Source organism: Terrapene carolina, unplaced genomic scaffold, assembly GCF_002925995.2.
Source record: "Terrapene carolina triunguis isolate 2854851 unplaced genomic scaffold, T_m_triunguis-2.0 Scaffold148, whole genome shotgun sequence".
Lineage (NCBI taxonomy): Eukaryota > Metazoa > Chordata > Testudines > Emydidae > Terrapene > Terrapene triunguis.
In genome coordinates, this window is record NW_020664499.1 from 2,223,315 (window position 1) to 2,240,695 (window position 17,381).

Genomic DNA, 17,381 nt, shown 5'->3' on the forward strand with positions numbered 1-17,381 from the left:
AATGTTCAAATATGGTAACCCTAAAGTTAGCAACCCAAAGTAGGTATCATTTGATGCCTGTTGTAGGGCCACTCTGAAACGAATTGCTCATCTCAGTCCAGCTCCAAGTGGACACGTGACCACAACACAAACTAGTGACACAAATGGCAGGAACCAACATCCTTTCTGGCAGGCTTCGCAGAGGAGCCAAGAACTGAATCACCTTGTTACTCATCGCAGGGTCTCTCAAGGACTGAAGCACAATGAAAGGGCACAACAGGGAACGCTGTTTCCCACAGTATCAGAGTAAGACATTCTGCTGGTCAGCCCAGTTTTACAGATTAGGAAACAAGGTTCAAGTACAATAAAAATGTTTGTGCTCCTGAGGATGCAGACACACTAAATTGCCACGGATATCCTAACCTGGCCTCACTTGCATTTTTCTCGGCTCTCCTGAAAACATGGGGAACTTTGTTTCATACCTCATTCTTATAATTTGCATTTTCAGAAACAGAACACCTGCTCACATTCTTAGCATGACGTTTCGGGAAGATAATGGGTTGTGTGCGTGCATGCAAGAGAGAGAGAGAATTACAAAAAGCATTCAAGTAAAATCATTTGTAAGACTGAAAAAGTTTAAAAAAATAGAATCTCAGTGACACAATGAAGTTATTCTAATAAAAGGAAACACCTTTAGGTGCTTCTCACATTATAGCAGTGATGATGGTAACTTATGGTATTTCATCCATGCTATAAACACAGACACAGACAGACATGGAAGACTGAGGCACGTCAAAACAAAACAAAAACAAAACAAACAATAAACCAAAGATTGGATTATACTACAAGTGTATGCTGGGCCATTACACAACCCAGATTCAAGTCTGCTTTCTTCAGACAATCCCTAATGGCTTTATTTAATAAAATAGGTCAGTTTGGTTAATTCTCTGGGGACACAGAATCATAGAAGTGTAGGAATGGAAGGGACCGCAATAGGTCATCCAGTCCAGCCCCCTGCACTCAAGGCAGGAATAAGTATTAATTAGACCACTCCTGACAGATGTTTGTCTACCTGTTCTTAAAAACCTCCAGTGAGGGAGATTCCATAACCTCCCTAGGCAATTTGTTCCAGTTCTTAGCTACCCTGACAGGAAGTTTTTCCTAACTTCCAACCTAAACCTCCCTTGCCGCAAATTCAGCTCATTGCTTCTTGTCCTATCCTCAGAGGTTAAGAAGATCAATTTTTCACCCTCCTCCTTGTAAGTACCTTTTATGTACTGTGACCCAGACCAGTAGGGTACAGGAGTCTGGTAGAGGGCAAATATACTGGTCACTGGATGAGTAGTTTTCTGTTCCCTGAGTGACCAGAGCAGGGGCTGCACTAGAGTAATCAGGAACCTGCTAGAACGCAGTTAAGGCAGGCAGGCTAATTAGGACACCTGGAGCCAATTAAGAAGAAGCTGTTAGACTCAATTAAGGCAGGCTAATCAAGGCACCTGGGTTTTAAAAGGAGCTCACTTCAGTGTGTGGTGTGAAGAGCTGGGAGCAAGAGGTGTAAGGAGTTGAGAGGGTGTGCTGCTGGAGGACTGAGGAGCACAAGTGTTATCAGATACCAAGAGGAAGGTCCTGTGGTGAGACTAAGGAAGGTGTTTGGAGGAGGCCATGGGGAAGTAGCCCAGGGAGTTGTAGCTGTCATGCAGCTGTTACAGGAGGCACTATAGACAGCTGCAGTCCACAGGGCCCTGGGTTGGAACCCGGAGTAGAGGGTGGGCCCGGGTTCCCCCCAAACCTCCCAATTGACCTGGACTGTGGGTTCTTCCAGAGGGGAAGGTCTCTGGGCTGTTCCCCAACCCACATGGTGAATCTCTGCGGCAAGAAAATCCACCAAGCGCAGGACCCACCAAGACAGAGGAGGAACTTTGTCACAGTACTTAAAAACTGTTATTCACCCCCTCAGTCTTCTCCAGACTAACAAATCCAAATTTTTAAATCTTTCCTTATAGGTCATGTTTTCTAGACCATTTTTGTTGCTCTTCTCTGGATTTTCTCCAATTTGTCCACATCTTCCCTGAAATGTGGTGCCCAAAACTGGAAACAATACTTCAACTGAGGCCCTATCAGCACAGAGTAGAGCAGAAGAATTACTTCTCATGTCTTGCTTACAACACTCCTGCTGATACATCCCAGAATGGTGGGTGTGGTTTTTTTGTTTTTGTTTTTTTTACACAAGTGTTAAACGGGTGACTCATATTTAGCTTGTGATCCACTATGACCCCCAGATCCATTTCCACAGTACTCCCTCCTAGGCAGCCATTGCCTATTTTGTATGTGGGCAATTGATTGTTCCTTCCTAAGTGGAATAGTTGCAACCCTCATGTGATGAAACCTCCAGGAATACATTCAACCAAATCTGGCAAACCTATTAATTTGTCCTTATTGAAGTTCATCCTATTTACTTCATACCATTTCTCCAGATCATTTTGAATTTTAATCCTACCCTCCAAAGCACTTGCAACCCCTACCAGCTTGGTATCGTCTGCAAACTTTATAAGTGTAGGCTCTATGCCATTATCTAAATCATTGATGAAGATATTGAACAGAACCAGACCCAGAACTGATCCTGTGAGACCCCACTCAACATGCCCTTCCAGCATGCTGTGAACCACTGATAGCTACTCTCTGGGAACGGTTTTCCAACCAGTTATGCACTCACTTTATAGTAGCTCCATCTAGGATGTATTTCCCTAATCCGTGTATAAGCTCACAAAGGCAGCAGAACAGAAACCAAGCTAGTCACTGGTGAGCCAGTGTCTCTAATGAGCCATAATTTGTTATTACCTTAACAACATCACTCACACTGAGCAACTAAGGGATAAACAGTCAAAGATAACTTCAAGGAGGCTCCTTACTTCTAAAATGCTCTGAGGGTAACCCATAAGGCTGTCCTCTGAGTAAGGCACCCTCCTCCTTCAAGTATGAGCTGAAAAGTTAACTTGGGAACAGTGCAGCCAATAAACTTTGTTAACATTCAGACTCATTTAAGAGGACTACCGGTCTTGTTGCACACAACTCCCATTCACACTAATGGGTATGACATGGTTGTATCAATGGGGGAATTTATACCTCTTACAGTTCAATACCTTTTTAAGAAGCTCAGTGGAAAATGAGTATATACAGGGCTAACCTAGCCATAATTTTGAAAAATTGAAAACTAGATCCTCATTCTTACGTGTTTATAACTTTTAAATGGAGACCTTAATTTGTGATGTTATAGCAGTGGCCAGAATCTGAAGTGGGGCAGCCTCTGATCATTCCAGACAAGTCAGCTGGCACGATGTGAACCACACTACACATTGGAAGCTTTCCAGAGTAAAGTTGCGTTGAGGTTTGTACTTAAAGCTGGATTCAAATCCCTCTATTTCATGTTTTAATGATCAAGTTCAGTCTCCAAATGTAGCACAATAATTCTGCATGTGATTTTTGTGGTAATATTGTTACTAACTTTTGTCAAGGAAATGTTAGGGGGCCCTCTTGCAAAGAATCACAGTCCCTCCAAACTTCTCTCACACACATATATGTACTTTAACGAGATCCCAGACATTGGCCACTTTTCAAACATTTAACTTAATCATAAGAAGACAGTCTGAAATGCTAGATATTAGCTTCTATTTTAACATCTAGTACTTTTAAATATAATTTCCCCCAAACTCTAATAATTCTCCTATGTATCCATCACTATGCCAGTTGGGTATAATATGTTAATATAAATGCATCAACAAGACTTCGCCTCACAGAAATATTAAACATGCAGACATATGTAGACTTGCACACACCTACCCACCCTTCAAGTCCAGAAACTTATAAATTATAATATTGCCAATACAAACACTATTCTGTGCAATTATCATCCAATTATGGAAGGAATCAAAGGTAATTAGTTGCAGTCCAAGTGCAAGAGCACTTATCCATAATTTGAGTAGCATTTATTGCTACTGGTAACCTAATGTTTTAGCTGTTTGTATTAAGCTACAACTGCAGAATGAACCTAGGATAAACTGCTATATGTTTGGGGAGGGAGGAAGAGGTGGAGGGGCAGTATTTGCTGTAGATGTTCCTCTTCCTCAAAGAATAGGCTTAATTTGTATTTGACAACGTACTTTTCCCAGGAATAAGACCCTTCATCCCTGGAAGCTACATGTGGTGTAAGATACCAGATAATAGAAACATGCATATCTAGCAGCCTTTATAATGTACCACCAATATGAATTTGCATTATTATTACTATTACTTGTATTCTCACACTGCCCAGTCAGCAGTGTGCTAGGTGCTGTACAAATGTATAATTAAAGACTATCCCTGCATTGCCCCACCAGTGGTCTGATGTGGTCACTTCCACTGACCCCAAAATCTGCCTATAAACATACTGGTGTAGCATGTTTTTAACAGTGTAGCTCTCACCAGGACAATAGCTGGAAAAATTCCATCACATTATATTGTCATGGGTTGCTGCCTGGCAACAGATATGAAGATATATGACAACATGATATAATTCCCAGTTTCTTACATAAACCTATATATATTGCCTGGAAAAAGCTTTAATTATATAAACATATGATCTTAAATTATTTAGCAACTTCACTTAGAAACACTTTTTACTTTTTTTTTTTTTTTTTCCTCAGAGCCTTACAGATAAAATGTTAGAAATCTCTTGGATGCCAGCGGAGCAGTGCACTATCCACTGATCTGTAAATAAAGATAAACTAAACTGACAGCATAGTCAACAAATTTCACCAAGGCAGCACAGGGCACGTGTGCTACCCTCTCCATATCTACATAAAGAAGCATCCAATTGACTCTGTAATAAGTAGAAAAGCCTGTTGAATATGTATAATCTTACATAGACGTTTGCGTTTGTTATCAGCCGTGCTATGCTCACTACCTCCCTAACACTCATAAGGGCTTAATGAGCTGTAGGTGTAGCTGGTTTAGTTTATTGCACTCAAGCTTCATTTAAAGTCTAGTTTTAACAGTCAGACAAGGGAATTTAAGCACAGTGTGGCAAGTTTCCAGACCAAATACTAGGCCAACACTGTTTCAAAATTAGTCTATCCAAACAGTCCACGATGGGTGAAATTGCATGTCACAGAATGCCAAAGGAGTTTGTATTCCAGATATCTGCCTCCAGTGAACTAGGGGAGAAATGGTTTTCAATTATTTACCATCAGTGAAACTGGCAAGATTATTTCCTGCTTTGACTGAAATTTTCAGCTGTTGGATCATCCGAACCCTAACTACAAAATGTGAAAACGGGAGTTGGTCCTGCCACAGATATGCTGAAAGGGCAAATGAACTGGCATGGTGATGTTAAGCAAATAAAAGCATGCATTAAAAGTCTGGGGTGGCACAGGGTTAAGGTTTCTGCCCAGCCTGAACTTTGTGTTACTTATATTTCACCACATATGCCTGTGCCCTTCAGGCAGGAATAGGGGTAACAGAAGGTCCCCAACTTTATTTCAGGCTAGTGCAGAGGTTCTCAAACTTCATTGCACTGTGACCCCCTTCTGACAACAAAAATTACTACACAACCCCAGGAAATATTTATTGATACAATAAAGGGAACAACATCAGATTATTATGTATTTTGCCCTATTTTTTCCTAAGGGATCACTATGCTGACACCTTTCTTACATTTAAGTTTTACAATGAATGTTTTCAATTCTCTATTTTTACTTAAAAATGACAGCTCGTGATTAATCACCAGCCTCCTCGGTCACTAGAGACCCATCCCTGGCTGAGATCTGTTTGTCTAGGGAAATTTCTGAAAAAACACCCATTGACTTTCACTTCAAAAACCCATCCAACATGAGAGCAACATGGAGCAGGAAGCTAAGGTCATGCTGCTCATTTTAAAATGAAGGCTGATTACTTTTAAACCACCATCAAAACTGTGAAATGACCATCTGCTCTGATTTGGGTGGAAATTACCTCTGTGCAGAGGGCCAGGACTAGGTCTACTCATCACTTAAGTCCTACTTAACTTCTGTTATAAGTGTTTACATGGTGCTTAGGCCATTCATGATACTCTGACATGGGTGAATTTAATCCATTTGTAAACCCAAACCATTAATGTGATCAAACCCAAGGTTTCCCTCCGCCTCCCCCCGCCCCACACACACACAATATGCATTCCAAAGTCAGAGAGCCCTCACACAAAACACCCTGTCAGCATCCCCTTGCCTTTACATCATATTCAATTCTATCAACATTGAACAGCTGTTATTAGTTTCAAATATAGGTTTATACTAAGATACCACCATCTCCATTACATTTGGAGCATGCAGTGCCTCAGACATTCCGGTGTGTTAGCTGCTGGTAAATGCTGACTTTCTAATGGTGATCATTATATAGCATCACAGCTTGCACTGTATTCTGTTCTCGGTGCAGCAAAACACTAGCAAAAACTACAGGTGCTTGGCAAGGATCACACCTTTGACAGGTGAGATAAATTTGCCATGTTCTGTTGCAGAGGTTAAGCCACGTAATGGATTTGGGTGGCAAGATCTTGCCATCACATTAAAAAATATGAACTTTTTAAATGTTACCTTATCTCATTCTTCTAATTTATTATTGCAACTTGCTTTAGACTGCAACCTTCTCAACCACCAGCACTATGCACTGCTTATAGGATTGGCAAGTTGCCGTCAGCACCGCTCCTGCCATTTTAAATAATTTCCAATTACATGGAACATAGCAAGAGGGAAACAGAGTTGCCATACTGTACAGAATCTATCTACTTAGGCCAAGATAAATAAGTAGCTGGATTTTCAGAACTGCTGAGCATCTAACATCTCTCACTGAAGTCAACAGGGGCTTCTGGTGCTCTGCACTTTTGAAAAATCAACACACTGATTAAGCTGTCTAAATATGAATTTAGAGGGAGATTTTCAAAGACATGAAGGGGAGCTAGATGCCCACTCCCCATTGTGCTTTCAACAGGCAGTGGAGGCCTAATTGCCCTTTGTGTCTTTCAAAATCTCCTCATTAGGAAGCCAAATTTAGCCTTGTATGTTTGAAAGTCCTGGCCTTCATTCTGAACCTTGCCAATAACTGGTGCTTCATAGGAAGACCAAATCTTCAATTATGCACCTAGCCACTGGCTACTTAGATTAGATCAGAGAAACTCTCAATAAATGTAGAATTACCAGTTGGCCTCAACAGAGAAAATCTTTAAGCAGATATTCTTTGTAAAACTGGTCTGGATCTGAAAATCCCTCAAATTCAGGTTTTCCCCATTATGTCATCTACCAGTTGAACTATTTATGTAAATGGCCATGTTTCTTATTCCCACTGTCTTCTGTCTCTCTCTCTCTCTAAGCATTTGTTCTGGTAAGTATTTAGCGGTACAAGCAGCAGATAGATGATGTTCTGGGCTGAGGAAGAGAAAGCGCTTTGGTCCGTTAAGTGTAATTGTTTTTATAAAACCTCTAATCTATGTATTTGGAGAGGCAAAGTAAACACAGTTTATACAATTCACCCTTGACATTCTGCCAAATATCCTCAATCCTATAAAATGCCTCCTAATGACCTGAATGTAATACTGTGGTGCTATAGTGTCATTTAACTACTTTAGGGTTCTTTTAGTAGCAGCACTATCTGCAGACTTAATATGAAACGTACAGGATTATGCTGCCACTAAAATATTATTCAATGCTGCTGAAATTTCAAATTAATTCCAAGAGACAAATCATTATTCAGTTCTGTCTTTAGCACAGATACAATCCCCCAAGTTAGTTTAATAAAAGCAATTTTACAACTAATGAAGGTTGATATTGTCTTTTTGAGGATACTGGCTAAATGGAAAAATTACTTTTTAAACAGCAAGTGAGTTAGTATCAGCGATGCATTAAGGTTTGTGTGTGACACAGAAAAACTTTGGAGGAAAGAAATAATTTGAGGACCATTGAATCGAGTTACAGAAGAGTTGGTATGAAATGTGCTGAGGAAGCATTTTGTTATTTCATTAAAAGACTAGACTGATCTAGCTTTCACTAGATGTTTCAAATTTCTCTCTCTCTCTCTCTCTCTCTCTCTCTCACACACACACACACACACACACACACACACGTCTTCTCTATGCTGGCAACCCTTCCCCCCCACTTCTAGTAACATGGAAATTTCCCAAGAATTACCGGCCATGTATGTAGGGACAGAGTCTCAGCTGACGTAAATACATATAGTTGCCGCTAAACCTACTGAAGTCAACAGAACTAGGCCAATTTATGGCAGCTGAGGATGTGGCTCGCAGGCTTTGCTGTGCAATGGTTTTCCAAAGTTGAATACACAAAATCTGGCATTTCAGTTTTGTTTTGACATAATTCCTGTTTCTAGATGAGTATTACATACCTTTAACTTTTTTCATAACTACTGGCACTGAGAAATACCAGTCTGGTACTCTCCTATAACCAATGTATAATTCAGCAGTGAACATTTGCTAACCGACAAGCAAGGGCATTCGTTACAGAAAGTGGTCGGGGGAGAGGGTTGAGATCAAGAGCAAACTTTCCCCCTGTGGAATTCTGTGGGTTTCTAAACTTGTATTTTAGGTTAATTTCTCTTCTCCTTCCCCAGTTAGGACATTGGGCTACTCACCTCCCTCATAATGAAGCAGCTTAAATCTGAGAGAAAATACCCTGGAAAAATTAAAGAAAAAGAGTGTATTTTGGTAGTATTCTAAAGAACAGGAGAAAACACACTGAAGCCAAAGACAGGGAATGAAAACCATTTATGGTGGCAAGCCTAAATCTGGAATAATCAGGCCTTTTCCTCTTTAATACTGCTACTCACCTCCTCATTCATTAGTCCACCCACTCACCCGGACATAATATTTCCTCCTCCCCATACACACAGTTTCCTACTATTGACAGACCCTTTCATGTCCTGATCTCCTGTGTATCTGCTCCTGGCTATTTTGAGCCTGTTTCTTTTCTATTGCCTGCCAGCGCATAGACACTGAAGTGCTCCGAATGCTACTACAGCATGATTGATAAGAGAAAAGCTTGCTGAGGGTTACTAGTGCCATTACAGACAGCAGATGGAAGAAACAGGGACCACTGTCACTCTGGGGATTTCAGGGGAGCTGCAAGAGCTAAGGCAGCAGATAAACAGCTGTGAGTGTAGGGATGGGAAGGAGGAGATGGCTCTGGGGACTGGTAATGGGAATAAGGAGTATTTCACCTCTAGGTCATCAGTTCAAACCAGGTCCAGGATGTTAATGTCTGAAAGGCATTACCATCTGACAGATGTTCAATGGGCTCACGCCAACTCCTAGTGGGCAGGAATCAATATGACCAAACAAAGGAAAACTACACCCTATTTAGCAGCCCTACTGGTAGTCTCAGCAGAGAGACCAAAGGTGGAATGAGTACGGAGAATGAAATATCTCATATCACACTGCAATGGAGGTTCATACAGAAAGTATTACAATGCCATTATGGAAATCAATGGTGCAGCTGCAACTACTGTACTCTGTGCAGTATTGGTCACCCCATTGCAAACAGAATTATTACAGAACGGGGGGGTCAGAGAAAGAAAACAAAAATTAATAGGGCCTGTGGGTCTCCCAGAGCCTCACAGGCTCACATGTTATGGAACTGTCAGAAGTAGGCAGGAGGAATAATATAATGGAGCCCTCCTAAAAAGTACAGCCCCGAACTGTGTTTTGGGATGTATCTAGGGCCCTATCAAATTCACAGCCGTGAAAAATGCATCATGAACTGTGAAATCTGATCTCCCCTGTGAAATCTGTCGGGGATGGCAAGGCAGGGCTAGAGATGCCCCAGCCAGGGCTCCTACCATGCCTCAGACTCCAGCTGCTAGTCCTGGCTGGCCTAGGGAGGGATGGGACTTCCTCTTCTCCTGCAGGGGCTGCTCTGCACTCCTGTCCCACTTCCTGCCCCATCACTCGGGTCTCTGCACAGGGAGCAGCCGCAAAGCTTCATGCAGCGCGGGGGAGGGTCTGACCTGGCCCTGGGAGCGGCCCCTGCAGGAGAAGAGGAAGTCCCATCCCTCCCCAGCCTAGCTGGGACTAGCAGCTAGAGCCCACCCTACAGCAAAAGCCCCCGGCCAGGGGTACCCCAGCCAATGGCACAAGAATAGGGGAGGGGTCATCCAGGGGGCCATGCCCCCAACTTTTTAACATGGGCTTAGTTGGGGGGGGCAAGGGGCAGCCTTGCCCCCCCAAACTGCAAGCCTTGCTCAAACGCAGAGCGGCACTGACAGGGGCTACACTTCGTGGCAGAGGAACTGATAACAGTGATCGGCTCTATGCCTGCCCAAGGTTGCAATTTGGGGGGGCAACAACACCCTGTCCCCCAAACTATACCCATGTTAAAGAGTGGGGAGCATGGCCCCCAGCCCTCCTTAGTTCTGACACCAGTGTCCCCATTCCCCCCTCACTTCTACAAAGGTTGTGGTGCCCTTGCCTCCAGCCTTGCACCTCCCCGGCTTCAGGCCCTGCACTCAGAGGTTAAAGGGGCCTTGGGCATTCTGGGGGTTGGGGAGGAACCACGGTGCTCCCTTGACCACAAGGCCTTAAGCAGTCGCCCGCATTCAAGGCTGGTCCTGCCCCTCCACTCTCCCAATACCATCTGACCCTCACGTCTGCACTGCCCATTGCTCTCCGGCTGCCCAGCTCTGAAGGCAGCGCCTCAGTCAGCAGTAGTGCAAAAGCAAAGGTGGCAATACCACAACTCCCCTACAATAGCCTTGCGACCCCTCCCACAACCCTCTTTTGGGTCAGGACCCCCATGGTTATAATACGGTGAGATTTCAGATGTAAATAGCTGAAACCGTGAAATAGATTATTTTTAAAATCCTATGACTATGAAATTTATGAAAATGGACCTTGAATTTGGGAAGGTCCTAAATATATCCCATCATCTTTGCAACTCTCCAACTCACGGAAAGTGTGGTTCTCCAGAGCAGTCCTTGTAGCACAACGCCACATTATTCAGCAGGAAGAACAGACTGCCTGCAGGGATAGGAGCTTGGGTCAGCAATCTGGCAGCTAAAGAGCAGGTAACATTTCAGAGAAGACGGGCTTCCGACATATTTGAAAAAATTTGGCATGACTTATTGGAAATCCTTGGTTAATTTCTGGCTCAAGGAAATCAAGATGTCATTCTCTTTTCCCATCCCTGCCCTCCTTCCTTCTTTTCCTTTCTCTCCCTTTCCAATACTTTAACTTCTTTGTTATTTTTGCCTGTTTTTGTTTTGTTCTCTCCTTATTTTGGAGGGATGGGAGGAAATTAATAAAATATGAATAAAAAATTATTAGGACCATAAGGAAATTCTCATATGAAGAGATATTGAAAGGACAGGGATTGTTTACCTTGGAAAAGGGATATGATAAAAGTATATTAAATAATTCATGGTCTAGAGTAATTAAGTCAGGAGCTTCTGTTCTCTCTGTCCCATAATGCAAGAACAATGGACCATTCAATTAAATTAACAGGTGGCAAATTCAAGACTAATTACAGCAAACACTTTTTCTAATGTGTAATAAGACCGAGGAACTCTCTGCTACATGATGTCATGCTTCAGGAATCAAACCAATCTTTAAATAACTATTAGGGAGTACTAGACACCTAACATGGGATACAGATTATCTGACATCTGCCTAATGCAAGGTTTCTTGCATATTCTCCGAAGCATCTGGTGATATTGGAGACTAGATGGACAATCCAGTCCAGTCCAGCAACTTTCAGAACTGTTGCTTCCACTTGCACACCTCTTCTTACCCCATTTGTAAAGTACAATTTTTAATGTCAGTTTTTATTTTTGGCTTTATTCTGCATATGTTTCAGGGTAGAAACCAGTAAAAGGCAATTGCCTTCTGCAAATAAACCATCAAGAAGACATGATCTTTTCTTGTTACCTTTTTTAAGCCGAATTTTGTTTACGTTCATTAGGAGATTTCAAAAAAAGGATTTTTTTAAGTTATTATTATTATTATTATTATTATTATTTTGTATGTGGGGACATTTAATGTCTCTCTAACTCAAAAAGCATCCTTTGAAAATCCTGTGGTCCTTAGGGTAAAATAGACATTTTCAACAAATAGTTGATCTACTTTGAATTGAAATCAATTATATTCACATGTTAAATCATAATCACATGTTAAATCAGTTATATACATTCACCAACCTTGTCTCTCTTCCATTCACATGTGCAGCCATATTACATAGCACTTTGTGTGTGTGTGTGTTACACAAATAAATAGAAATATTGCAATTTACATATCTTTATGACTTTAACCAGCATTTACATGAACAGGTAATTAATTATTTCCCCCCCCCCCTCCCATTTTTATATATTATTGTAATAAATCTAGAGGAAATTTAAGAATACAAACTAGATTAAAGTAACATAAAAAAAGATTAAAGTAAGGTAAAAAAAAAAGATTAAAGTAAGGTTAAGAGACATATGTTGATATATACAACGGAAGGAAATTCAGAGTTAAGATTGAACTCGCAATGTGCCTATGTATCAAAGCTTATATGGTATAAAGGTGGTGTGAACAGAAGTACATTTCACCATCCAGAATCTAGTCCATGTGTTTGTATTATGCCAGTGGCTCTCAAACTTTTTTACTGGTGACTCCTTTCACATAGCAAGCCTCTGAGTGTGACTTTCCCCCCCCCCCTTATAAATTAAAAACACTTTTTATATTTTAACACCATTATAAATGCTGGAGACAAAGCGGGGTTTGCAGTGAAGGTTGACAGCTCGCGACCCCCCCCCCATGTAATAACCTTGCGACCCCCTGAGGGGTCCCAACCCCCAGTTTGAGAACCCTTGTATTATGCTTTGTTTAATTTTATAGAAACATATGCCACACAAGTCATACTACCCAATTATCCCTTCGACATGCATTTCACTAAAACATGCCAATTCCTAGAACAGCTTATGAAAGACCCCTAGAACAATACATTTCTGATAGCTGGAAGAACACTGAACAGATAAACAAGATTAAGAAAAAAAGTAAAAATGTAGCCAGTTAGCCAATAAACTGTTTTTATATAGCAGAAAAAAATAAAGACGCGGGCAGTATCTTATTTCTTTTGGAAATATTTCTCTACACACAAAGAAAAAAAATGCATGCTAACACCCTTTAAAAGGACATGAAAATATGCTTGGATCTTCTCCATAGCAAAATAAAATGTTTTCTAGTACAGGATACAGCAATAACCATCCTGAAAGGTTACATGATGATAGAGTAATTGAAAAATTGCTCTTATTTAGTCTCCTTTAAAGCAGTGCAGACCAAAAAAAACCCAAACAGAAACAAAAAACACCCCACAAGAAGCCCTATTTTCAGAGGAAAGTACACCAAACTAAGGGCCTGTCTACACTGAGTTTTTCTTTTTGCACCCGTGTAACACAAATTCCTGATATGGAAGTGCTACACAGTATAATTTATCCCAGCCAGTATGGAATCAGGTCGTATCATGTCTACATTAGGGGGTTACACTGGTGCAGTTACGTCGGTATAACTTCGCCAGTTCTAAGAACGCAGGGCCAAAAATAGAACCTATTCTGCCCGCTTTTCGTTACCGTGAAGCTCCATCTTTCCCAATCGCTGTGAAATTCAATGAAGAAAGTGTAGCTCGTGAAAAGTTAGTTTCAACTGTGAATCCCTTTGGTCTACCGTATACAAGATTTCCTTACAAAGGCTTAGAGGGCTTAAGATGACTTTGGATGGCTAAGTCTGTGCATGAAAAATAGCTTCCCAAAAATAAACTTCCGTTTAAAAAAAATGAGCTGCAGAAACTCCCTTTGGTGTTCCCACTAAGACACAGCTCTCAGATAATGGCAAGATAAACTAAGAGACAAGGGAAAGCACTGAGACATTTTAACTCCAGGAAATGAAACTCACATACAATGTTTGCACTATCTAAGAAGTCATGTTAGTGTCTTTTATTCCAGTTGGGCATTTACCAGGGTGTTACATGTGACAGCCTTGAAGACAACTCAAGTATAAGATTAATAAAGGTTTATTCAGTTCTATCCAATACAGAGTTAGTTGGGTATTTCTCTATATTTATCTGTGTTCATTTCTCCTCTGTATCAACTTTTTTTTTGAAGGAAATATATGCTTAAAGATCTGGCATACTTATATTTAATCTGGTTAAGACAGTATTTGTTTCACATGTAAAAAACTAATGTTATTTAAGGAATCATTTTACCTGAGATTGTTTTTCTGTCACTTGGCTTCTCTAGTCACAGGCCGATGAGTATTCCCGTTCTGGTCTATGCCAGTCTAACAGAGGCAACCAATAACCTTCATATGATTTTTATGACTCAGGACGCAGTAGTTTGCTCTGGATTCCTCAACTGAAAATCCTTAGGGGTATGAAGGAAAACTACGGTGTACACTTCTAATCCCTAAATGAAACTCCACTAGTGTCAGGTGAGTAGTCTTGCAACAGGTTGATAAGACCCCCCCAAAAAAATAGAGCATTAAAAAACCTACCCATTTTTAGGTTCAGTGCAGGCATCAACCCAAATTTATGGGTTTCAAACCTTGAAGCAAGGTAGACTAAGGAACCAGACAGTCCTAACACTGCTGCCCAAGGTAGCACTTGCTGCAGCCTGTCTAAATTTACAAAATTTAATGAACGCGAGAGAGCACTTCCAAAATAGTCACGGTGTACAAAGGGAATACAGCACAGGTGCAAACTGCTCTTCAGTTTACAGGAACTACATCGCTTTCTGACCTGCAAATCTGCCTGTTGTTGGCTTCTATTTCTTCGGGCATGACAAACCTACAGACACTGTCTCTTTCTTGAGATGTCCCAAAAGGACAAACTAGGCATGAGTTTTTACAGGCCAATCAAGAGCTTTGGAGTAAAACTGAATATCAATTCATAGAGGTTAAGATGGAGATTAATTCACTGAGATTGCATTGTATGCCATGTTCCCCTTCCAAAGAGGAACTATAGTCTCTTCCCAGGCAAGGAGACTTCCCTTCATTCATTCCAAGCTACACTCACGAAAAGCAGAGCAGGACTAGTTAGTGGTGTGCTGTAAAATATGGCATCCAGTTTCTTTATCCTCACAACCATGATACAGCTGCTAGAGGATAAAGCCTTCATAGTAAGTGTAACAAGCCCTATAGTTTCCTCCAAACCAGGCTAAAGTACCCAACAGAGGCCGAAAAGTCACTGAATGTAACCTGCAGCCTGCGCTGAGTGTGGAGAGAACTCTTCTGATCGAAAGGCATTCCTGGACCATTTCCATTTCCTGAATATGTCGATTGCTTTTCAGGGACCAATCTACAAGAACAGTTAAACACATCTGCTGTGGTGACCTCTTGATGGTAAAGGGGAGGAGAGATAAGAAACATCTGCTTATCAAGGAAGAGTATTTGACCCAAGCCCTCTAGTATGCCTGTAGATCTTTCCAAACACCCACCGATCTGACTAGCATACTATTGCTAAAAATAGCCTCTCAGAAGGCCAGTGTTACATGTGGGATTTTCTAACTGCTCTCTAACATTGAATATGTACATCAGAGATCGGCAACCTCTGGCCCGCGGCCCGCCAGGATAAGCACCCTGGTGGGCCGGGCCGGTTTGTTTACCTGCAGAGTCCGCAGGTTCGGCCAATCGCGGCTCCCGCTGGCTGCATTTCACCGCTCCAGGCCAATGGGGGCTGTGGGAAGCAGTGCGGTCCGAGGGATATGCTGGCTGCTGCTTCCCGCCGCCCCCATTGGCCTGGAGCGGTGAACCGCAGCCAGTGGGAGCCGCGATTGGCCGAACCTGCGGACGCAGCAGGTAAACAAACCGACCCGACCCTGGCGGGCCGTGGGCCAAAGGTTGCCGATCCCTGATGTACATGTTTATTTGGGTCTCTTTTTTGATCATTGATCTTTAACAGTGACGTTATCACACGATCCCTTAACGCTTAAGGCTCGCATTAACAATTCAACTCATCCAATGGTGCACGCTGCAGGAAGACCTAGTAAGACCCTATTCGCTGAGGTAGAATTATAAGAGGTAGAGCTGTGAGCTGTACTTCCATTTTGGTCTTGGGGAAAATAATGGAAGAAAAGACGAATAGCGTGTGACCTCCATTTCCAGTTCCAAAACCCAGAACTGCTGTTACTTTCCACCCACACCTCCTGCAGCCTTGAGACCCAAGGTTTGGTACATTTACTTCTCCCTATACAGGTTACTGGCCCCTGCCTTTCCTTTCATGTAATATTTTCCTTCTATGAGCCTTGCTTTTTTTTCTCTTAATCTCTTCCATTCCTCTCCTCCCTCACAGCTCCTACTTCTTCTTGTCCTTTGCTACTCTCCTTCTTTCTTTGTCATCCATTATTGTCCTGGGGTTTTTTTGTTGTCTCACCTGCCAACCGGAAGATTGCCTCTCCCCCTCTTCCCCATGTAAGGTTCTTCTCCACTCAGTATCCTTTACTCCCTTCTGTCAGACTTTCCCAACAGACCCTGGACACAAGTCACAGGAGTTCAGTGCTAATAGCTGAGACAGACAGGTGGCACCTGGTGTGATCAATATCCCAGAGTTTACTGGAACAGGAAAATATTCCAGTTTCAATAAAGCCACTGAGACTGCATTTGTAGACCAAGATAGTCTCATTCAATAGGAATATCCATTCAAAGATGAACTGCTGAAGAAAAGCTTAAAAGAGAAGGATGGTTTGTGGTTAATGAGCTGGTTTGGGATGCAGGAGCTCTGGGCTCACTATTAGACTCACCTACAGACTTCCTCTTTGACCTCATGCAAATCACTTAATCTCTCCTTGCCTCAGTTCCACAACCATGACATGGGGGTAATGCTACTTCTTTTCCCTGCCCTTTCTCTGTCTTGTCTCTTTCGAGTGTATGATCTCCAGGACAAGGACTGAGTCTTACTATGTGTAGTGTCTAGCACAATGTGTCCCAGACCTCTGCTGGGGCCTCTAGAAGTACCATATTATAATTGAATGGAGCATGTCAAAAGCATTTTTTGTTTATGAAAAATGGCCTTCCATTTTTAAAGGTGAGTATTTTCACAGAATTGTTCAAAAATTTCTAATTTCAATGAAAACCTGAAAAAGTTAGTTTTTTTTTATCTATTTTTTTTCCAAACAAAAAAACCTGACAATTTCAACAATATTTTTAACCACGTTTTTTCATTTCTTTCCATTTTTTCATGGATTATATTTACCATTGTCCAAACAGCATTAATGAGAGATTAAAATAAGACGGAGAGTTTTCAGAGAAGTCCAGAGAACTCCTTTTTAACAGAAGGAAGATTACTTCCTCTACAAGAAGCCTGTGTTTGCTATTCTCGGGGCCAATGGCTCTTCCCTGGCTAGATGCATCTACAGTATGAAATTTT

The 17,381-nt window shown here is 41.7% G+C and overlaps 1 protein-coding gene across 12 annotated transcripts in view; it reads right to left on the minus strand.

Annotated features, from left to right (window-relative positions):
* The window catches only part of LOC112112062 (zinc finger MIZ domain-containing protein 1), a 504,548-nt gene that overhangs the window by 323,790 nt on the left and 163,377 nt on the right, over nt 1-17,381 (minus strand). Inside the window, exon 1 of one of the 12 annotated variants that reach the window (XM_024207777.3) lies at nt 8,629-8,662. The exons of the other annotated variants lie outside the window; for them this stretch is intronic. The gene's annotated coding sequence lies outside the window, so the exon portion shown is untranslated. Of the gene's footprint in view, nt 1-8,628; nt 8,663-17,381 lie in introns of those variants that run through there. 12 annotated transcript variants of the gene reach the window in all.